Raw genomic sequence first — 24,276 nt, 5'->3', positions numbered from 1 at the left:
TTTTGTTACGCCTCGACTTTAATGACTCCCCAGTGCCGTCTGCAATAATTAATTACAAAACAAAAAATATATTTCTATAGTCTAAGACATGTTTAATACAATGCAAAAAGTCTCATTAAGTTATATGCAGTAGTTTTCCTTTAATTAATTCCTAAAGATCACCTATTTTTATGAACTCTAGACCGGAACAGCCCCTTAAGGGGAATGTGGGTAAGGGTGACTGACGATGAATAACCTTTTGTAGCTCAGGTGCTTAGGGTTCGTATGTCAGCTGAGACCTGGCGAAGTTGGTTGCAATGGCGGCGAAACGTTGAAAGAATGTTCTAAAGGGACATGGTCCACCTGGAAGTCTCGAGAAATGGCAGTCAGAGCTGTGAATGGTTGAATATTGAATTGTTGTGGTTTTTGTTCGTGGATGTTTGATGGCGATTGTGGTGGTCTGTTGACTGACTAGTGAAGGATGTTTCTTTTTTAGTGTTTTGTGAGCACGATATACTGATCTTTTTAAGAATGTACATGTGTCATTTGCACTGCTCTGTGTGCACGTGCTACGCCTTTGTTGGCAAGTCGATCGTGATGAAAAGTATTGGATGTGGATGGGAGTAAATGAATCCTGATTGTCTGCTAATTCTAATACACTTAGAAGGAATTTTAACAGTATTGTAATCCCGGCTGTAAGTAACTGGTGAGAGATTGTTAGAGCTTGATAGATAGGGGTGGACTGATTTTGAATGTAGGGTAAATTCTTAGGGGTTGATAGGTTTAGCGAGTTGAACTGGAATCTTTTACACCGAGGCTTGCTCTAATTACGATCTATATTTATTCATATTCAATACTGTTCTAATTCGTATAAAATCACAGCAAGAGCATGCAATCTTCAAACTACAAGGGTAGAGGGAAACTTGCCTTCGTAAAATAGAAATAACTTACCGATTGTCTCTATTTCTTCATGTTACCACTGTTAACATGGACACTGACGTAGCAGTGTTACATTTCTTTGTCTTATTAATGAAAGTTTAATTTACAGTGGTGGCTAAAAGAATATTTTAAAGTGATACTAGCCTTTACTTTTTATGCCGACGTCTCTCGTCTGTTCTAGGCAATTCCTCAATTCCGTTCACGCGATATCAAAGAATTACACTTAAGGGGTTACACCTAGTCAGGAGGCCGAAGAGAGGCGAATGTTTGTGAATTTTTTTTGAAAAAGTGTTAGCATATATTTTTACAGAACGTTTTGCACTGAAAAGAGCAACGTCTAAAGAACATTTGTTAATTTTTTGGTAGGAAAATATTTACGTTTATAATAAAAATACGACGACATCCAAGAAGCCTTTTTAAAAACGGTGAGCAAGATATCTGAAAAACTACTGCACCAATCTTTCTGAAATTTGATGGGCTTATTTTTTTATATAAAAATCTACTGAATGGCGGAGGGATTTTTTCCCATTGTATAGTTTCGATTTTATCAACGAAAAACGGTGTTATACACAAAATAAGCCCACAAAATTTCAAAAGAATTCCTGCAGTAGTTTTTCAGATATCTTGCTCACCGTTTTAAAAAGGCTTCTTGAATGTCGAGGTATTTCTATTATAAACGTAAATATTTTTCTACCCAAAAATTACCAAATGTTCTTCAAATGTTGCTCTTTTAAGTGCAAAAAGTTCTGTAAAAATATATGCTTCCACTACTTAAAAAAAAATTCACAAACAATCGCCCGTTTTCGGCCACCTAACTAGGTATAACCCCTTAAAGAAGATAAAAACAAATTGAACTCCAACTTCTCGCAACGATTTCCATTTCCCTCGTCCTTCACCCTCTAAACATTCTTCTGGCCACCATCGCAGCTATAAAAGTAACGCAGAACCAACGATGATCGATACAACCAGCGCATATCCATCCTCAAACGAATTAGGCAAGAAAAACGTTCTGAAAGAAATCAATCTAAAGCAATCCGCCGCAGGATTAAACGAAACTGTTGAAAGAAGAAAGGCAAGCTGTAAACCACACTACCACCGAACAAACGGGCAGGATAGAACAGGCGACAGACACCAGGTTCAATGACCTATATTGTTAACACAAACAGTTTGCAGCTTTTATTTTCACAAATCGTTAATTTACAACTATGATATGCATTCGTTCGCCTAAGAACCGAAACGGAAAAACGTCCTTTTACACGGAAAACGAAAGGCGTCGTTACCCATAATGATCAGAACGCGTGTGGTGAGAGTGTCACGGGCAAGCCTTTTCTTTTCTCGGGCTACGTCTCGTCGAGGGTTCCTCGATGTTGGTTTCGTGCGCGCGCAAAACGTTCTCTAGAATCACTTGCCGCGATGCTGGCATCCGGTCTCTTCTACCAACAGACTCGCAACCGTACTAGCATCTCCGCGTCGGGACACGTTAGACGCAGAGGGCATCTGTCGCGATCGGAATCGTCCCCGAGGTCCCGCTGCATCTGACGCGTGCCGACCGCCGCCCGTCTTCACCGGCTCGCGGAAACGACGGTTCCCCTCGTTTCAGCTCGACTCGCAATCGAACAGCGAGCCGTACGCCCGCCATTCGCTAGCTACTTCGCCTATTCCTCCGTTGTTTCCCCTCGTTCTCTTCCCTACGGATCACATCGCAGCTAGAACGCGTCTTCGAGCACCGAGGGACACGTTCTCGAGCCTGGCGCGCGCCACAGCTTCTCGGGGAGGCGAGCGTCGCCGGTGGAGGAGCTGTGGCTGTCAACGAACCTTCTCACCTTCGCCGATGCTTCCTTCCCCTCGCTCTTTGCACCTCGGAGGCGGCAGAGCGAGCAGGTTAATTCTCGAGTACAACGAACGCCAGAAAGACGCATAAGCTTTCGGAGCACCATTCCTCTCCTGTCCTCTGACCGACGGCGCTTCCTCCGGAGCCACGTGGACCGAGGAGCGAGACGATGTCTGTCGGCGGTGTCGCGAGCTCGGCTCCACGATGCCTCGCGGAGGAGAAAACTGCGGAAACGGGGCGCACCGACTCGCTCGTGCTACCGTATCCTTCGCGGAGATCGAGCTCCGATAATTCATGTACGTGTCCTATCGCGGGGCTATAGTATCTAAGATCAGCAAGGTCGCGCTAGAGTTCTGAGTACCGCGAGATAGTCCGCGGGTACAGGGATTCGGAGTTCTCTGAAAATAACACGCTGAAAGGAACGGAGTGCGAAGTTTAATAAGGGTTACTTCTCGCGAAATTCTTGAGGAATATCGCGGTGTTCTGTGGACTCGGTAATGAAGCATTTAATTTTTTAAACGAAGATTACGGAAATTTCATGGTGAATGTGGAGTAATATTCTGGGGGGAAATAATAGTTATGCTTTGAATAAAGTGACGATGAATGGAGGTCTAGGGTTAGATGTTAAATGAGTATCAAGGAATTAATTAGAGGTATTAAAGCTGGCGGGGCTCCTGACATAAGCAAACTTCACCTTGAAATACTGAGAAGAGAATTACTCGATGATAACGAATACTACTCTATTTATCGTACGGTTACGCCATCCACTAAGGTGGTTTCATGTTTCTCGCGCAATAAACTTTTCAGATAAACCTTTACGCGGAAACAATGGAAGTAAAATTAATCGCGAGCCTCGCCTGACCATTGACGCACACCGTACGTGACGCTACTCGTGTTCTTTTCCCGTCTCGAAAAACGTTCCGGTGAAAAGAACTCGTCAACTGTCTGAGAAGCGAAACCGAAACACGTACGCTCAGATAAATCCTTTAAACACCTCTATCTCTGTCGCCTCTGCGAGCGTCTCGAATTCACCTCGACGGCTGTGAATAATTTCAAAGCGCTAGCAATCCTTCTTGCATGATCTTAGATTATTATAGCCACGCGCATTTATTTCGTTCGACGATGTTTGGACTGGTAGGTCTGAGATTACGATGATGTCGCTAGGAAACAAATTACAATTCTCTTTAAAACTCCCATGCGTGGGAGACATTCGTGAGGATACGAGTCGAAGTAATAATTCTCAGTGGTGTGGCTAACAAAATATTTAATTAATTAAAGATTCCCCTTAGGACATCCGTCACTTTTAAGTTCTCGTTAAAAGATTTATTATTTTCTTTATTCCTTTCAGCACCCTGCTCTTTAAGCTATAAACAAAAGCAGACACACCAAATTCCGCGAGCCTCAACAGAGATGATTTACATAAAAAATAGCCATATCTATAACCATCTGTGCGTTTTGTACAGCAGAGGGAACCATTCAGCTGCACAAAATAACGCTTCGTGATCCTCAAGAATATTTCCACGAGGCTACTGTACCCTCAGCGACGCCCCGATAAGTTCCACGGTTCCCTCGAATTAATTAAAACCAAAATAATAATATTCCCCGCGCGACGTCATCGCAGTCCCCGGTGAAGAATTTCCCCCAGTGCCGCGGAGTCTCTCGCAATCGCCGCGGTTCGCGATCTCCAAGCAAGAGCGATATCGAGAAACCGTGGCGGCCCTTGAGCGACGGTGCGCCCCGCGCAAAACCTCGCTTCCGGCGACCGAGGCAAACTAGCTACGCGCGTTAACAAATGTCGTCGCGTCGTCTCTAATCTCTAATTCTTTAACTGGAGATAATTCAAGCGTTTTGGACGTCAAGTGCTGTGAGGGGGGGGGGGGGGGTTCGGGGGAGGGAGGGTGTCGGTGGTGTTACTGAATGCAGTAGAGACGGCACGGGGGCGTCATCGGTTTAGCGACAGAGAATGATTGTTGGGTGGCGGTCGCGGGCACGCGGCCGCGCCTCACACGTCTGCAAAGCAAAAATCTAATACACTCTGGTTGGCACAGAAAAACGAAACGATGTTGTAGGTACCGGGCGGCTTCGGGCGGCGCCTGGCGCCGCCCTTGGGCCGCGCGACTCGTTACAAGTATGAAAAATATCCCGGCTTGGTATAATACCGTTTAAAAAAGTTATTGCATCTGGGTAACCTATGTTGTATAGGTACGTCTCTTTATCGTATATTGTACAAATATTGTTGTAAGTCGGTACAAACGTTACTGTAGAAAACATAACAACTTGTAGGTTCCTCGTCATCTTATTCTCTTCTCCTCTCTCTCTCTCTCTCTCTCTCTCTCTCACTTTTTTTTTCTCTTTATGCGTTTTGCGTGGTTACTTCTTCGATTTCTACCGTTCGCTCCAATCACTCTCGCACAACCGTTCATTCCGTATCGTTCACGCGCGCTCTCCTTTCCTCGTCTCCTATCGCTCGTCTCTTTTTATATACGGAGAAGCTTAGTTAAGTGTTATACAATCTGTTAGTACTATGCGAGATTCCGATCTACAGGGTGGCTTCCAAGGTATCTGAACACTGCATTTCTCGTGTCTGGCTGTCGCGTGTGTTTCTCTGTGTGTGTGTGTGTTTGAGGGTTTACGGAGCAAACGAGAAAGAACGAACTGAAAAGCGAAGGTGGAATTCGAGAATCGTCGGGAGGACCAGTTGCTTCATTTCCTGGGGGTCAAGTGACTTCCAGAGGGAACTGCGACGTTTGGGGCTGTTTTGAACGAACGGTGAGACACTATTTTATGAATCGGTGGAGAGATTAATTCCAGTGTTGATAAAGCTAGAGTAATTCTTTAACAAGGTACTTTTTACAGTTTACGAGGTCAATTTATTCCTATTTATGAAGTAACAGCGAAATTTCTTGATTCTCCCTTCCAATGTCTTTTAAACTCACGATGACCTATTGTCCTTTCCCCTAAGTTACTGTTAGCCGCTACTAATGGGTGTAATGATTTTCTAAACGCACCTTTCCAATTGTTTCAACCTAGAGGGGATGAGCTACTTGCAGGTGCTTTCTACTCTCGACAGATTATCATTTATCTATTGTCAATGAACAGCAGAACTTCCTAATATATTTCGTCGCACGTTTATCCTACTTTTGTTAGAGTATTGGTCGTCTGTTATTAAATAATGAAATAGCTCACTAGAGGCTCCAAGGAATTCTACGCGATGGGATTATCGACGAGCATTCGTGGACCTTGATCGAGGTGCTTACTAAGTATTGCAAAAGTGCGGCCTTGCATATCCCCCTGGTAATTGCAGAAACGGATGTGCCTGATGAATGAAATATGCGACGTCGATGATTCGCGGTACTCGTAACTTTTGCAACGTTCGCTTTTGAGGAAATCGCGCAACGTCCACTTTGTCGGCTCGTCTTACCCGCCTGGCTGTCATTTAAATGTTAAGCCTACGCGTTTCACGCGTGATAATTGGACAATGTGAAATTTCATCGAGTGCCAACACCTTACCAAACGTGCGGAACGAAGAAGATGCTTTTATTTGAAGGAGCGTTACGAGAAATATCAAATTTACAAGAAGCGACATAGTTACTTACAATATTTTGCAGAGAAGCTCGTCTTTCAAAGTTTAATCTTCAAATAATCAAATAATCTAATAATCTAATAATCAAAATTTAATTCTTTAGAATAATTATTTTATTTAAATCTGATAGCAACTGTAAATAGTCAATGGTACATAGAAAAACTAGCAAAAACTATTTGGGAAAAAGAAAAATCTATCGAACAAAATTTACGTTGTACAGTACAGTACGTCGTTTCATTTTAAATTTCGATTAAATTAAGGTTCCATAGAAATATAAAAAAAACTAAAAAGGCAAAAATCCATGGAATTCCAAATTTCTACCAGATTACCCCCTAGCAACATAAACTTCTCAGTGGCACAGCCCCCTTTTCAAGCGACTGCTAAAATCCTTGATAATTCCAAAACAAGTACCTGCTGATCCCGTCATTGTAAAAAATCCACTGTTCCAATAACTGCTACACATAATCCTAAAATTCCACCCCATCGTTCCCCAACCCCTGCCTACGCGATCTCTATATAATAACCGCAACATGGGCGTGACCCGAATAAAGAATCTTGTTTTATTTGAAGAAAATCAACTTTCCTCGCGCAGCATGTTTTATACATCACACGGGCACCGAATTTTCAAGCGAACGGTGTCGGAGTTCCTCCCCGGGGAGCGCGGGATCCCGTGATCCTGTTGAAGAGCGCGCGCCGCATGCATATCCCCTTGCATTCGCGGCAACCTCCGGCAAGTTTCCCAAGGTTAGCCTAACTTTTCTCTAGGTAAAAGTCGTGGCGGCGTGCATACACGGCTATAAACCGGGTCGTCGTGTGGGATAGACGCTGGAGGAACGTGTCACCGGGTGACCTGCTCCGCGAACTCGAGAACGCGCGTCGCCCCCGAACTGGGGTAGTAGGAGCAGTCTCCGCGTGATCGGTCGCGTCGGGGGTGGTAGGCGTAGGCCTACCACGCAGACACCTACCACCTAGCAGCCCCCGCACGTACGTGAACGCGCCTACCACCCACCACTTGCACACGACCAACCTTGAAGCGGGTTGTACGTGTCGGGTCGCGGGTAGAAGCGCTAACAAGCGTTCACCTATCGATACAGTCGAGGACAAGATTTTTTAAGGGCGAGTGCACCCTTCGGTAACGTAATCGTGGGAGAAATTTGGCGCCGCCTCAGCGCACGAGGGTGGGTAGGTACTCTTTTGTAGTTACGTTGGGGTAATTTTGCAAGGGTGGTGCATAGGATTTTATTTTGGGAGGGGCACTCTGCCCACTTTAGTTAAAATCTCCTATCTAACATTTTGAAACAACCGAGAAAACTGAAGTATTATCATTTTTTTGTACCGTTCTTATTTTCCTTCGTTCAAATTAAAACATGTTGTCATTATTTCGTAACAGCCTAATATAATTTTTTGTAATAGGTGTACCGGTAGGTGATGTATCATTAACGTACCAATTAATTCATTGTTTCAGATAGGTTATTTTAAGCATTTCGGAAGAAGTTAGGTTAAATACATTAAACTGTTTATAAATCTTTACGAAGCACGTAGAGTTTTCTAAGTTCACTTAAAAGGTAAAAGACGCGTGGAACTTTAAATATTTCAGCGGATCTGAAAAAATGAAAAAATGCTAGTTAGGAGAGATTAACTAAGGAGGGCAGTACTCTGTTTGGAGACTGACGTTCTTATTTCAGAGGGAATTATGAATATTGATCATGTAGTGCTTAGTGTGGTTTTATAAGGAACTGAGTGGTTCGGCGAGAAATGTTGTTTTTTTGGAGGATGATAGGCAATATATTTGGTAGCATTTTTGACCTAGGTATCTGTTTCATTTTGATAGATGTAAAATTGTTTAAGCAGCCTTCTTATCAGTTTTGACTAGTTTTATGATTGAACTAAATTCATTTGGCTGATCTTTCGTACGCCTTCAGGGATAATAGGATATTCTGTCTAATCAATTTTAACGCGAGTGAAATTGGTGCTCGTCAATCTGGTGCCATTACTTATTAATTACCATTACTATGCACGTATCGGTACCGCGAATAAATTCTTCGACTTTAAAATCGTTTTACGTATTCGAAAACGCGGATCCGCGGGATGTATTATGCACGCTTATCACTTTTTCCCGATGCATTCCTACATTTCCCCCCTCCCCTCCCGTGGAATTTAGTACTGTACTTTTCATGGATACGTTTTTATCGCCCGATTCGAGAGACATCGAGAGGGATTTCCGGAATAAATGAATATTTCAGATATTCTTCCGGCGGTTACGAGCGTAAGAATCGATATGATCCGTCTCGCGAGCATTTCAAGAGTCATTGAATTATTTAGACGTCCCGCGGGCCAATATGAATTTAATTTCTCCAGTATTAAAGTGATTAAACTGTACCATGCAGATTTCAAATTTATGTAACTTCCATTACCCTCTGTTCTAAATCTCCCCATTTCGAATACCAATTTTTAATAATTACTTCATATAACAATCTGAAAGTTACTGTCTTGTCCATCAATTATACATCTTCCAAGAAGAATCCACATTTCTACCGGAAAGGCAAACGAAACATTAGCCTATAAAGCCACGTTCCCACATATCCAAAAAAAAGTCACAGAATCCACTTAACGATCTTAAACACGTGTCACCCTTTCGCGATTCCCCGTGCAAAAAATGTCCTCCACCCCGATTGCAGACATAGAAAGGTGGCTGAACGTCTGAAACCCCGCGAAACAACTCCAAATTGACATAATCACCCTATCTTGATAAGAGGCCGTCCTTAAATTACGTAAGGGTAATTTTGGCGAATTCTCACCCCCTCCCTCCCCAGTATAAGAATTCATAAGATCTGATATTCCACCCCCTCCTTGCGTAATATTTTTTACACTTAATTTTTGCACTTATTAAAATTCATTGAACTCGGTTTCGGGAAATTTAAACTAGAACTACTTTTCCGGAACATAAATAATAGAAATTGTATTTATTGCAAATTAGGTTTAAAAATATTACGTAAGAAGCTACCTGACTCCCCCACCCTGTGTAAGACAACCTAAAAAATTCGTACCCCCTCTCCCATAAAGTCTTACGTAATTTAAAGATGACCCCTAACGTCCCCGAAAGATACCTCCAGTGTCCCGAATTTTAAACACTTGTCGGTCACGTGACGCGCGAAGAGGAGCGGGCGAGATAAAGCAGGAGGGGGGAGGCGGCAGCCGGGGAGGGGGCGTGGAATTCTTAAATCCGATCACACCAGCCTTGGGGAACGTCGCTCGTAGGGCCGACGTCCATGCTTCGGACATGAACATCGACGATCAGCGAATTTTGTCCGAGACTGTATGTAGGTCGCGTAGGTGGGAGTGCGGCATAGTATCGGTGCACGCGTAGGCGTGCCTGCCTACGTTTGGAATTGCGCAGGTAGGCGTGACTTGGGGCGGCGCCAGGTGAACATACCCCTGACCTCGGACCCGCAACTCCACGCGTGTCTCTGAACATATATCGGCTCCAGATCCCCCCTTGTCCGAGACGTGCAAGAATCATCGATATTCTATTGTACCGTAGCCCCGAGCAAGAAGCGAGCTCACTTCTTTCGTCGGAACTAGTCACTTTGTTTTGATAAATGAGTCGCTTTTTTTCTTTTGGGGGAGGACAGTTAAAGTGGGATTACATTCTGGCTGAGGGATGACGGTGATTGGGGTGAACAGAATTCTGAAGGGATGCTCGTGAAATGGAACAAGACGATTGTAAGCAGTGGGTGGAGGCTTGTTGTTGGAGGATTGAATGGTGGCAGGTGAGTTTAGGTTTGTTGGAAAAGTCTTCTGTCTTTTGGAAAAGTACGACGTCTGTCCAGAATTGCAGCTGGTTTAGGTAGGAGTCTGATAATACAGTGATGCTGGTGTTACGAGTCTTGTGATTGCTGTAGGTTCGAGCATTTTCATTCCTGATCCTCGTTATTAGGTAACCTACGTGATCAGGTAATAATAGAAAGATTCTGCTGCTAGAGAACCTGAATGATAGCCAAGTCAAAGAAATTGCACGTTGGGAGGAAACATCTCTCGTATCATTAACAGAATACTATGTGCAGAAGCTTCCCCCTTTTTTCTTAATTTACAACTGACCACTTGGAAATGGCAGGTGGGTAATGATCTCGAACAGGAGAATAGATTTGAATATGTGTACGACAAACATCAGTGACGCACACAGAGGGGGGCCGAAGGGCCCTGGCAACCCCAAAGAAAAAAGAAAAAGGAGATTAATGTATCCACGACTGAAGTAATTCAAGAGTTTTGTAAAAAGAATGAAAATTCATAATCATCTAATGAATTTTGTTGAATTTGGATTAAAAATATTTTTTAGCCATGCCAACTCGGCTCGTAATGAAATCAGTTGCGACACTGACAGAACGTCGAAATATTTCCACCCCCAGTCCCTGTTTCCCCAAAAAAATATGATCACCTGGAGTCTCAGACAGTATTATTCAAAGTACAATAGAATATCGTGAAGTTTTATACTTGGGAAAAAAACATACGACGCTTCCTCTTAATCAACCCTGATTACTTCTGCATCCATAAACATTTACAAAATATTTTTCAATATGCTGTAAAAAACACCGTTCTCTTTGCACAAAGCGTTCCAACACCTTCGTTATAACGGCTTTTGTGCGATAATATTAATCCTTTAATACTCGGATGTTTTTTCAATCAGCTAAAAATGTTAACAGAAACACTTATTGAAATTACCATTGGCTACCCATAATTATACCGTGGAGGGTGCTAAAAATATTCTCCTCTTCGACATAAAATTTCAGATAAACGAATCGCTAGCGGAGAACGCAGTGGGCAAAGTAGTACGAGTCCTGTTTTCGTCAGACACACGTGAGCGTTAAAGGATCAACGATATTCAGGTTATTTTCTTTTTAAAGCGGCATGAAGTTATCGCAGGTAGTATGTAGAATAGACTATCTTATGCTTCCAAACAGCAGAAGGAAATTGTAACTTAAGAATCCACATGTGGTTTCTATCGGGCATTGGTTGCAAGCGCGTCTGACAATGGACGATCTGTTTCCCCTTATTTTCTATCCACTCTTATTCTTACATTCCACCACGCTCTTTTACACAGATCAATAATATCCTCTTATATTTCGTTACAAATGAACATTTTTTCATCCGTGCATTATTTTTAAAATTGTACATTAATAAATGCATTGAGAATCCAGAACTCCAGTGGAGTTTGAAATTTTCTTTTCCACGAAATCAAAATTTCTCATTGTCCGCGGAGAAGACGAGAATATCAGAGGTTTCATTTTCGGATTATTCAGAGGGAAGCGTGTATCGATTTCAAGAGTGTTTTCAGTTCGCTGATACACTTTCACGCCGCCCACGCAGTTTGAAACACTTCGGAACTTCTTCGACAACTTTATCGGCCTGGAACCTCGGCTTTACGCGAAACTATTCCACTTCTCTGCATAGCTAACAAATTATTCGGGACAACTTCTATTCGACTTGTCGCCGAATCAAATGTCATCCATCCCGCGAATAAGCGCCAGATTTAAAACGAAAACACTTATCGTTTCTTGAGATCTTGTGCTCGAATGACTGGAGATATGTTAAAACAGACCTAAGTGATTACGATCGCGTTTAGAATCCGAAAAATTGCAATTGTTTGCAGCACATCGACTGTGAAATTCCTTAAACAATTCATTGCTGAATTAAAGTTAGCCTGAGAGTACTTCTGACACATATACACCAAAATTCAATGCATCATCGTTTCTTACTTAAAAATTCAGTCTCCTTTCAAACTCTACATGAAAGTTCAAACAAAACCCGAAGGGGGATTGCACGCACGTTTTCCGATTCCACAGGATTAAAACTCCTCTCTCGAATAACACAACCTGCGAGTATCACTGATTATCACACGATATGATTTATCTATATCTTCTTCAAACGCCTTTCTCTTATTAACTACATTATTCAACGATGCCTCAGATCCACGAACGGCCACACATCTACGCTCAAATCGCTACTGCAAAAGCAACCAAATGACAATACTTCACACGGCCTGACCTACCCCTACGTCCACAGGCACCCAATTTACTTCAAAGACAACAATAAATCCCACCAAAGATCTCTGAAAAATCCTAAACAAAAATGCCAGAAATGAGAGACAAATTTCTGCATCAATAGCCTCCTCGAAATTCTTCCCTCTGTATCGATATCTCTTTGGGTGAATTATCACAGTGCCTCATCGGTGTAGAATCGAGCGTTTCGCACTCGACTCACAAAAGCCCCGGTTGTTCAAACTGGTCCTCCCGCGAGAGGGTCGATCAATGCTCGATCAGCGTGGATTCTTGCAAACATACTCGAGGCGAGGGTAAGTTCCGACCAAACATCCGACCAGCCACTTTTCCTAGACACCGTGTCGCTTCCAGTCGGAGCGTAAAAGCGCGAATGTCTACGTACGTTAATCGATAAATCGAGTGTCCGAAAACAAAAAAGAAAAACGTCGTCTCTCAATGTCGCGAGATGATTCGTTCCTTCTATTTCACACTGTCCCATTTCCCCTCGGTATTCGTCAATCCCCTCTTTCGATCTATCGCCGAGAGAGCAGCGCACGTCCGACGCTGCTCGCCCGCTTCGTTTGGTTATCGTCCAGGCGAAATCGGCCGTCGCTGGGAACCGAGACGCAGGATCGAGGCGATTCGAAGTCGGTACTTCTCTGCCCTCGGAAATCTGGGGGATCGCGGGACTCGCGATTGTTCCAGGATGGCGGAATCCCTCGGTTCCGTTGGCGAGAAGTTACGGCCGGCGAGTATCGGGCGCGCGACCCCGCCGTGACGATAATTCCATGCAAAGCGCGGCTTGTGTAAGAATGAACACGATGTAATGGAATTCCGCGTAGTATAAAAGCTCTGGATTCCCGTGAAAGTGGGCTATGCAATCTTTTTTGGTCGAGACGCGTGTTCACAGGGCCGAGGTTGGCTTCGGGGAGGTCTGTCGGGCCCCCGAGCGCCGCTTCCTATCCGGGACCGTTTTTTTCTTTTCCGAAGGGGGACAGGCGGTTCGTTCGAATTATCGCCAGGGGGTCGAGAACGACCGATGGCGATCGAGGGCCTCCGTGGAATGTGAATGTTTGCACGTTACTAGAGCGACGGTGACGTTTTTCGCAGCAACGAGGAGAACGTTTACTTAATACCGTGCAAAAATTACAACAGTGGAGTAATCGTCCCCGCGGGGCGGAGAATTCGCGGGGGAAACAGGAGCGGTGTCGTTCACGGAGCGGAAGCGGCGGACTCCTCGGGGGTGGTGCCCGCGAACGTCGGCCCTGCATGTGCGGTGTGACTTCGAAAATCGTACAAAAACACGGATCACAGTAAAATAATAGAGCATTCGTGCCCAATGTACAAACAATAAAGTATAGTTCTCTACCTAAAAATGTTCGTCAACATGTTCATTGCGCTAGGTTGCTTGTTGCCCATGTTACTCGTCAATTTCTCCAATCCTCCTTTTATCCTCCGCCTAAACGTTATCATAATGTCAATAATTATGATTAGGTGTCCCCGTAGTTAATGCCTATGCATCTTTACGTGTGTGTATCTATATAACATATTATATGTATATTATATATATACATATATACGAGCGGTGGGCTCTATACATATAATATAATATAATAAATTTCGCCTTAGCCTAGATATTCATATACCTATAGGTAATTTCAGTTTAGATTAGTTTCCTATTCACATATTCTTCGTCTATATCAATACGCCGGTGTATACAATAATTCTATGGTAATGTCTGTATCACTAGTCATATTCAATGTATGTATATAATATATATATATATATATGTATCGTAGAATAATATCTCTATTGTGTGTTGTATGTATTTACAGCGCCTTGGTATCTTTTTCCCTTATCGTTTGTATAGTACATTCGCACATTCTCTCTCTTTTTTTTTATATATATATATATATAATATATATTGCATTATGTACTAAACTATTAAAATACTAGTATAAATATCTCTTGACATATAATATATATATTTTTTCATATATATATGTATTCATTTATTTATTTATTTATTTTTATATGTATATATGTATAGTGTAGCGTGATCAGCGGAGCCGAAGAAATGGTCTTCGAATTTATTGGTTAATTACTCTTTTCTTTCGCTCTCTCTTTCTCTCTCTCTCTCTCGCTCTCTCTCTCTCTCTCTCTCTGTCTCTCTGAAAACAATACTTATGTATAATATATGTATGCAGCACGATGTCATTTCGACGTCTCCGCGAGGTTTTCTTTCTCCCCCTCCCCTCTTTCACCCCCCTATTCCCCCATCCACCATGTCTGTTTTTCTCGTATCAATTTCTTTCTATTTTTTTTTTCTTTGTTTATACAGTTATTGCTATTGGATTCATTGCATAGTAGGTTCTCCCGTGTGAATTGATATTATTTACTCGTTCTTTGTTTCCTCTTGTTTGTTTCCACTCCGTTTAACCGCTTACGTCTCCCTCTGCGCTTTGTTCTTTCGCGAAACTTTCTCAGCGTGTTACTTCTTCTTTTTTCATTACAGAAGAGAAGACGTCGAGCGAATGCCTCCGACGATTCTCGCATGGCCTCGATCGTCCCGCTATTTCCTGGCCCTCCTAGCAGTGGAATGTGAGCCGTGAAATCGTCCCCAGAAACGATCAAGTAGTACAAGTCAATAGAAAACGCTCCCTCTTGCAAATCTTAATACGCGGCGCGTAGATTTGTTGCCACGCACGGTCTGCGTTTCCTCTGACAATTCTCCGAGGCGGAAATTGCTGGTTCTTTTTTAAAAGAATAGAAGATTCGAATTTACCAAGCGATCCAGTAACAAATAACGCACTTTCTGCTTTACGAAAAGTGACAAGTATTTGCGCGCCGAACTTGCTGCGAATTTGTTTCTGTGAAACACGCCCGGAACAATCGAGTAAAAATTACTGCAGGAGAGCCATAGTCTTATAGAAATAGTTTCTGTAGCTTCAGTGGAGAAGCAAATCCTTAAACCATCAAATTATTAATTACCTAGTAATAACAATTAACGTTTGCCTAATTTGTTAAACTCTGTTACATCTTTGGAATTCCCCAATTCAACTGTTTATCTTATTTTCGTCCTCTAATCGATTACTGTTTCCCTTTGCAGAACTTATTCCTCACAAGCTCTAGGAGAATTTATTTTCTAGGGCTTCGAAGCAAACATGCTCTAAAATATTGTTCAAGAAAATGCTGAGGTCACCTCGGTTCTCCTACAGTGTGCAAACAAATTAGAGACGCTCGCTTTTGCAAAGTTCTTTGGTCACGCGAAAGCTGTCAAATTCGTTCTCGTGATTTTCGTGGAATTAAACTCGATGGAACGATAAACTTCAACCCCTCGAAATCGTGTCTCGCGTTGTTCACTTTACAAATCTCGCAGAACCCCATTATCAATAACTGTTTACCCTTTATGCCCAAAATCACTAACGCACAACCGAAACGAATAATCTACTAGAAAACTACGTTTCTTTTCCAGTGTTTCTCCCCCTAGAAGCTAAACACTAAATAAATTCTATCCCCCAATTTAAGGTCGAAGTTAATTAAAACTACTCAGCTTATCAAAATCAGCATTGCGCCCCCTCCGAACGTAAAACTTCATCGTCCGAAAAATTGCTCCCGAGTTAATAAACCTAGCTCACTGTCTCGAGTTCGTTCTCCACGATTAATGAAGGGCGCGGCAAACGCGCGGCTCCAAAATCACGAGCACGATTCGACCACCCAATCGCGATTCAAAGAATTCCAATTACTTCCCCGCCACGAAACAAAACGACCGTGTGAATATCGCCAATTGACAGTGTTTGTTGGTGAGCAAAACGCCTCGACGACCGAGACATCGCCAATGGATTTCGAGCGGCCCCGCGGTCGACTCTGATACGAGTACCCCTTTACCGTTCTCTCAGTCAGTCTCCTATTAAAGTCTAAAATATATCGAGCCTGAGCGGGTGGGAATCCACTGCCGACGTCTCGGTGCACCCCCCGCGTCGATTTCGATCGCTCGATCTTCTCTTCCACGAGCAGACTATTCATCAACGCGGCGAACTACCCCCTCTAACCCGACCATCTACCCCGAGCAGCTCGCACTTCATTTCTCTCCTCCTTTAAATCGTTACGTTTAACTTAGTCGCTATTACTATTGTTCTGTCTCGCGCGGTTCTCTCCCCATTTTAACAACGACAACTAGTCGGCCAGCGGCAGGGGTTGAGGGGCTGCGAGGCGACGAGCCGCGTCGCTTAACCTTAGGAACACATTGTCTCTCGCCAATACGGTTGCGTCGGTCGGTTCGTGACATTCTCGGCCCGAGGACTCTCGCGACTCGCTGGGATAACTCTGTTGCATTTAAGGAGCAAACGAGTGCAGCTCCTTTGGGTCAAAGAAACATCGAGATATTGGCAAATAAGGTACGCGAAGCTTTTGGAAGAGTCCGTTGCCGGAGTAATTGAGTTCCCGTTTTGACGGAGCGGTAGCGGTGTTCATGGATGGCCTTTCGTATCAAATTAAAGTGAAATCCTTGACTCGACGAGGTATATTGAGATGGAGACGCTATATGTTGTTAATTATTAATAGCTACGTGGAAATTGAATGCAGAGTAAATGGTGGTTCTTTCGAGGCGAAACTTCCACGCGTCGGGCTTTGCGAAATTTGATCAAAATTGATTTCGGCCGGTGATTTCCAATTTCGTAATTAACGAATGACGCATCGCTTTGCAGGGGTACTTTGAAACGTTGCCAGAGCATGCTTCCAGTTCTAGCGGCTAGTTCTTGCAGTGGCCTCCAGTTTAATTTGCCAGATAGCGTTAATTAATACGTGATAAAATTCGTCAATGGCGGAATGATATTTTATAATGGAGTGAGTAATTACACTCGGTTATATGCTGGACTGTTCCCTCGAGTTAATTAACATTCAGATTCGAAGTGTTTACCTGCTAAATTTTCTTGGCTTTCAAATGTAAGTGTATACGTAGATTCGCAACAACAAAAGATTAAGCGATATCTGTCATGGAACACGAATAAAATACAGAAATTTGAATGAACTATGCATTTCAATAAAGAAAATTACTAATTTTAAGTTACTCTTCACAAACCCTTCAATCCTTCTTCCAAACCCTTGCTGTATAAAAAAACACACCCTTCAACGTTTCAAAGTTCCTCCCACCACCCATTTCACACTGTCATCCAAAAAATACCACTCGAATCTCTGCAAAAGCTTGGATATGAAACGAACCACCCTAAGCCACCCTCTGATATTGCACCAAGAACGAAGAAACCCAACTTAACCAACGATCAATGCCCCTGAAAGCAATCTCCATAGTCGGGCAAAGTGTGTTATCGCAAAATGCTTCGATCTGACAAGCGAACAAACGGGGAACCTCTGACACAGATCACTGGTTGCGAGGCGGGAGCAAGTCGTCGCGGCGTTCCCGCGAGCAATCGATAGATTCGGGTCGATGTGTCGTCCAGGAGGTCGCGGGCATACATCATCCCCGACCGACCGTCGAAATTGCTCGATAATTTCAATTTTACGCGTTAAGCGTGCAAGCCCTCAGCCCCTGACCTGGTTTCGTGTCTCCGCTCTGCGTACGTACTCGCTCGAACAATGCGCCGCCACTCGAAACGTACAAAAGAGCGGGAACATGCGCCAACGAGCCTGACCGCCCTTAGCCCTCGAGGACGTGGGCCAGAAAGAGGATTTTCCAACGTGACAAAGGAAAACAAAAGGAGCTGCATCGAGGCGCCGAGAAAATTCCCTCCCCCATGGACAACTCTGGTTACGCTCCGGTGTCGGGGGATGGAGCAAGGAATTCCGGGGGATGGGATTTAAAGAATTCAGCGCGGAAGGAAGGTACGTGTCGCGATTTTGCATGCCCCTTCTTTATGGAGAATTATTCGAGCGAATGGATTTCATACTCTAATGGGATTGGAATGGTTACAGGGGTAGTTCTCTCATGAGAATATTAGGGTTTCTTTGGATTTTGGTTTGCGGAGATTTGTAGAAGTAGGCGAAGAACGTTCAGTTATGCGTGTGGATTTAGAAAATCGATTTTGTTGCAATGACTTTTGAATAGCAAATGACACGTATTACTTGTTATTAGTGTTATTCCTTGATAAAGATGAGAATGTTGGATAATAACAAGGTGAGAAGCTAATTTAAAAGCTGATCTCCAAATGTAGGTACATAAATAAAATCATCAGACAAAATAGCACCCTAGTCTTTGTTCATCGAGTGCTGGATATAAATGAAAGTACACTGTGCGATAGCAACAAATTACACAGAAACAATCTCCAAAAATTTAACACGAAAGATATATTAATCTATCTTTTTCCTGTACAACACTCGACGAACAAAAAGGCATGCATCGCATGCATCAGCGGACAAGAAAATTACAAGTCACTCCAACGGGGAATGATGTTCCGCGGTTAAAAAGCGTCAACAGTCTCCGATGAAAAATTGCAACTAGAAGATAGGAAATCTCGAGTCAAATCGCAAACTAATGACCATTCTTCGCGCACTTCTGTTCAAGTGCCGCTTAAGAATAATTCCCGTTCCAAGAGCGATGATTCCCCTGGACGTGTCCAAGGGAAGAAAACAATTGTCCCGGGGTAAAAGTATTTCCCCAGCTGGTTCAATCGGGAAGCACTCCTTTTCACGCTGAAAATCGGTTCGATCTTCGCGGTTCGCGAGATCGTCTCTGGCTGTTCACGCTCCGAGTGGTCATCGTCTTTGGCGCGCGTTTGATATGAACTACAACTGATATGGGAGCGTTCGGTTTACACGGTTCTCGATACAGTTTCCGTGTAAACGTGCAATTCCACGCTGGGGCGAGTACGGAGCAAAACGGCGACGCGATCGGAATCGTTCGAATCGCTGATCCCCGATCGCTCGATTCCCATCCAAGTTACGACGCTCTGATCGGCGATAACGATTGGGATCGTAAGCGAGACAACGAGCCACGAGCCTCTTTAATCACCTGGCAACGCCGACGTCCTACGAAACGGTCCCCGAATAAAAGAGAAAAAAAAATCAATTCTTCGCGCTGGGATATCGCCCGGAGGTCGATGATTTATCGGTTCAGTCGTTCACTTCCGAACGAGTGATAGCTTCTTATCGTGGGATATTAATTCCTACGCTTCCAGAGGACACTGAACTTTGCCAACTTCCAGGGTAACGAGCTGGGGCAAATTTGATCTCGATGGTAAGGATTGGCGTGTCCAATTAGATGACTCGATGCTTTATGAAGGGTGTAGTTGGAATAAAATCAATTGTCTGCGCGGGGTTACCGAAGGCTATCTGTATCATACAATCTGGCTATTGTTAGTAGTCTGTCTTCGGTGTCTTCGAGGATACTTGTAGACTCGCGTCTTTTATCTTTCGGGATGGGAAAAGTACTGGCATAGGACAACAGCAGGAATTATGACTGATGTGATTCACTGGTGAACTGCAGCCACTGAACTTTGTTCCAGCCGCAACTAGTGGCAATTAAATAGATCCGAATGAGGAAAGTTTGAGAGAGGTCAAGGGAAATTGAAGCGCACCAAGCCTCAGTGTCCTCGCGAAGCGTCTAAAATAGCCCTAAAAGTTACCTTTTATTATTCATTGAAATCGAAAATCGTAAATTTATTGGAGACATTGCCTAAGCCGGATAAACTGTTCGTTTTCTTCAGCTACATAAACCATCGACTTCTCGAAGGCAACAAATCGTTCGATTGATGCCTCGCCGTGTACAGAGGACAAAATTGTAAAGTACCCTTGACACTTGACAGAAACTCGTGAAACGTTGCTCGGACGCAGCGAAACCGGAGCGTCACCGATCCGAACGCGATCGTACGAAACGCGTGCACGAATTTTCACGGCCGTGCGTGTCCACTAAACTCGCCTACGTGTAATCGTAACTCTACATGCCTATGCATTTGCGATAAAGTACTATACGTAAGTATGCTTATGCCACTTATTTCCTTCGCCTGTGTACGCGTGTCTGCGCGCCCCGTGTACGTGTACACGCGACTCTGTGTACGTGTGTGAGCGTGTGTCTGCATCTTTCTTCCCCTCGTTTCCCCCGTTAATCATTAAAGCCTACTTTATGTTACAGTCGGTCGAGTGCGCCAGCAATCGTCCAAGTATTCTTTTTCCTTCCACCCTCTCCCCCCCCCCCATCCCCCTCCCTTCTCTCGTCACGTCGCCGACTTGATTGTTTAACCGAGTCTGAGGAAAGGAACTAAAGAATCAATCGAGCAGATTTAGTTTGGTGAACAGGCAGAACTTTTTTAAGAGGGATCCTCTTTAATATACTTGCTTCTGTGGTTCGTAAAGCCGCGTCCCCACGCGGCTAATATGTATCGGGAGCGAAACGTACTTTAGATGAGCCTCTTCGATGCACTTTGCAGTGTTCTTTATTTTTCAAAGTAGTATTTTTCGGTGTTTGGGTATATAGGTGTGTATTCTGTGCAGCAGGATGCACACGTGGGAACGCGGCTTAAGCTAATGGTTGTCAGACGCTGGGGGAGCTCGTTAGAACGATGACTTCGAAGCTATCGTGGACGTGATATCGTGCTTTTCGGCATTAATGCGTTGGGTAATGAACGACTTAAGATGTCAAAAGCACGGCTTTCGTTAAGTAAAAAAACGCGTTGCTCGGATTATAGAAAATTATGGCGTTAAAGGAACTGCGAAGAATTTCGTGTGAGGCTTTTTTTAAAACTCCACGTTACAATGTATCGTTTCGAGTTGCTGTTAATCAAAGGAATGAACTCATTTGTTCTAGGTAAATTCACGCACAGTTCTGTCAAAATTGATTTTCAGAGGAGCCAGAAATTTCCTACGATTTCCTTAATGCGATAGAAAATTTCTGTCCTCGGCTTTTTTTTTTAACTAATATTCGATGGAAGGAACGATCGATTTAGAGAAGCTCCGAGAGGCTGAATCGGATAATCTCGTGCGCAAACTACGCCAGACATTACCGATGGGACGTTAGATGTCGACGCGCCAGAAAATTCGTGAACGTCGTGGAAAACGCGTATCGCGGTTTCGCGTTAAAAACCTGCACTCGCTCGGCGAGGAAAAAATAATATGCCGTATCCGCAATACTACTGTACGCGCTGGTTGCGACACGATTAATCGACAATGCGTATCAGTGGCACTCAACTGTGCCTCGGGAACTTCACCGAAAATTTTCCACGCCTATCTTCGACAGCACACGGCTATCCATAAACCGTGTCTCCTTCGATTAACTTATTTCACACGCTGAATAAATTAATAACGAACGAGGAATAAAGTAGAATACTGACACACGCTAGCTTAAGACCATACTAAAGCTTAACGGGAATAATCGTATTGCCGACATAATACTGAAAGGAAACTTATTGCACGTGGTTCCTTAGTTTCTGTTCTCTCTGCAGAATATACCACTACGATTTTGGATGCAGCAGGAATGCAAGCGATTAATTTATAAATTGTCACGAGGAGATTCTAATGATAGGATAAAAATGTACCTACGTTGTTTTGATCGAATTAATATTCAGGGAAGAATTCTTAAGTAAAGCGAGGGAGCTGTGATGATCTCGGGATTCTTGATTACTCAATTTTACCTTAAGGGGACCTTCCGATCTAGAACCCCCAAAATAGGTAATCTTTGGGAATTAATTAAAGGAAAACTACTATATATAATTTAATGAGATTTTTTGCATTGTATTAAGCATGTCTTAAGTTATAGAAATATATTTTTTGTTTTATAATTAATCATTGCAAACGGCACTGGGGAGTCGTTAAAGTCAAGGCATCAAAAAATTTATCCAAATCGGTGGGACTTGTATCTCCAGAAGTTATTATCCGATTCGACTGAAACTTTTTTTATTTTGAAAAATATACTTCTGGCTAGAAAGGGCGGGGGCAGAAAAAAATACAAAAATTACATATTTTAGAAAATAACGACACTTGAAGTTCGAAATCACTTTTTCCCTATATTTTTCATACTTTCCTTTGAAAATTATATATTTTCAGTTTTTTGTAACTTTTTTCTGGTTTCCCCCCTAGCCAGAAGTATATTCTTCAAAATAAAAAAAGTTTCAGTCGAATCGGATAATAACTTTTGGAGATACAGGTCCCACCGTTTTGAGGACACTGTTTCGAGAAAAACGCGTTTAAAGTTTTACGCGAGTGCCGAGTGGCTGGGTGTTACCCATGCATTTGCCGCTACTCAAATGCCTATAACTTCGGGAATATTACGAATTTCAACAAATCCTTTTTACACGCGTATTCCTAAAAGGTTGAACATTCGAAAAATGAAATAAACAAAAAATCGACTTTTAGACCGAAAGGTCCCCTTAATTCGTTAACCTACTCAGTTCATCGGTGGGCAATGTTTGTAAACCTGGTGCACTTTGAGGCTGCCATTTGTAGTCTTCCATTTCGAGCAATCTAAGGTTATCAACGACGCTGAAGTAAATTTTGCTCCCTCAGGAAAGGAAATCTGTTAGTCCACCCTAATTTTTCCCATCACTTCGTTCCAACTGAACCTTTATATTCTGAGAAGCGTAGCCTTGTCCGCCCCATCTTTCGCCACGATCTCTGCTTCTAAGCACTGACGGTTGCCAACGCGACTTAACTTCGCTGACCGGACGAGGTGCAATGCCTCTTGCCTGGCAGAGTCAGTGGCAGCTGCTCTACACCAATGCTCACCCTTTCGTGTGATATTTTTCTAGAAATCGCAGACCCCAAAAATCCACCAGAATCCACTCGATATATCCATAGCCACAGGAGACGAAGGGTTCTTTCAAAGAACACTGCAAAGACTAATGGTGGGACCAAGCTTCACTCGAACGATTAACAAGAAGTTTAACACAAACCCTAGAAAATCCATTTGAACGACTTCCCTTCGACGTTTTTCGCATGCCAAATTTCCAAACGCTTGCACAACTCTACGCCCACTAACAGGACGACGTACCCTACCTACTTTTCCCATTTCTGAAAGCTTGGGCAGGCTTGAATTCTATTCCCCATAGCTTTCATCGCTAGGGAAGACGCGATACGCAGCTGAAAAAAAAAATGAAAACGCAAAGGAGAACGTATAACGAGTAATGGAGAGGGTTTCGTGTTTGAAAATAGGTATTCGTATATTTTAATAATGTATGTATAAGTAAACTTAATAGTATGTCGTAAATAATAATAATAATAATAATAATAATAATAATAATAATAATAATAATAATAATAATAATAATTAATAATTAATTAATAATAATAATAATAATAATAATAATAATAATAATAATAATAATATTGTTAGAATAACAAAATAAATCCTAAGTAACGTAACTGTGTGTCGCTCAAGGATGATGATAAAAATTAATAGTTCTAATTAAAAAGAGAAACAAAGCACCGTCATCACATCGGGGTGGCTTCGGCTCGAGACACGCACCAAACGCGTTAACCCCACAAAGGAACTTTAGTCCGGAAAAAAAAAAATTAATAGCCGCGCTATAATTCGTTTCACGCGCTATCGATTATACTACACGCGACGCCCATATTCTCACTCCTGTCTCTCCCCTATCCTACGAAGAAGAAATCGCCTCCCTCAAAGACACGGGGCGCAGAAGATTCCCTGCCCTTTGCCCATTTATTTATCATCCTTTTCTTCTTCTCTCGCCACACACGTGCACCCCCTCACTCTCTCTCTCTCTCTCTCTCACTCTCTCTCTCTTTCTCTCTTGCCGTGTCCGAATACGCTCGCACACGCGCGATTCTACGTCCGGTTGGTACCCGATAAAAGTCCTATTTAACGTTCTTGTACTTCGTAAAAGTGCTTGCCAATTGCGCATCATCGTGCTTTATCGTCCGTAAGTAAATATGTGTACATACATATATAAATATATAGATATTTGATATATATATATATATATATATATATATATATATATGCG

The 24,276-nt window shown here is 43.0% G+C and overlaps 1 protein-coding gene and 1 long non-coding RNA gene across 2 annotated transcripts in view; both read right to left on the bottom strand.

The window, feature by feature from the left end:
- LOC143371373 (uncharacterized) overlaps positions 1–24,276 on the bottom strand; it is a 208,323-nt gene that overhangs the window by 74,196 nt on the left and 109,851 nt on the right. The gene's annotated exons all lie outside the window — the stretch shown is intronic.
- LOC143371367 (uncharacterized) overlaps positions 1–24,276 on the bottom strand; it is a 118,309-nt gene that overhangs the window by 19,087 nt on the left and 74,946 nt on the right. The window lies entirely within an intron of this gene.

This window comes from Andrena cerasifolii, chromosome 7 (genome assembly GCF_050908995.1).
Source record: "Andrena cerasifolii isolate SP2316 chromosome 7, iyAndCera1_principal, whole genome shotgun sequence".
NCBI classification, from domain to species: Eukaryota; Metazoa; Arthropoda; class Insecta; order Hymenoptera; family Andrenidae; genus Andrena; species Andrena cerasifolii.
The sequence above is the reverse complement of the archived record's forward strand: the minus strand, read 5'-3'. Positions and strand labels throughout refer to the sequence as shown.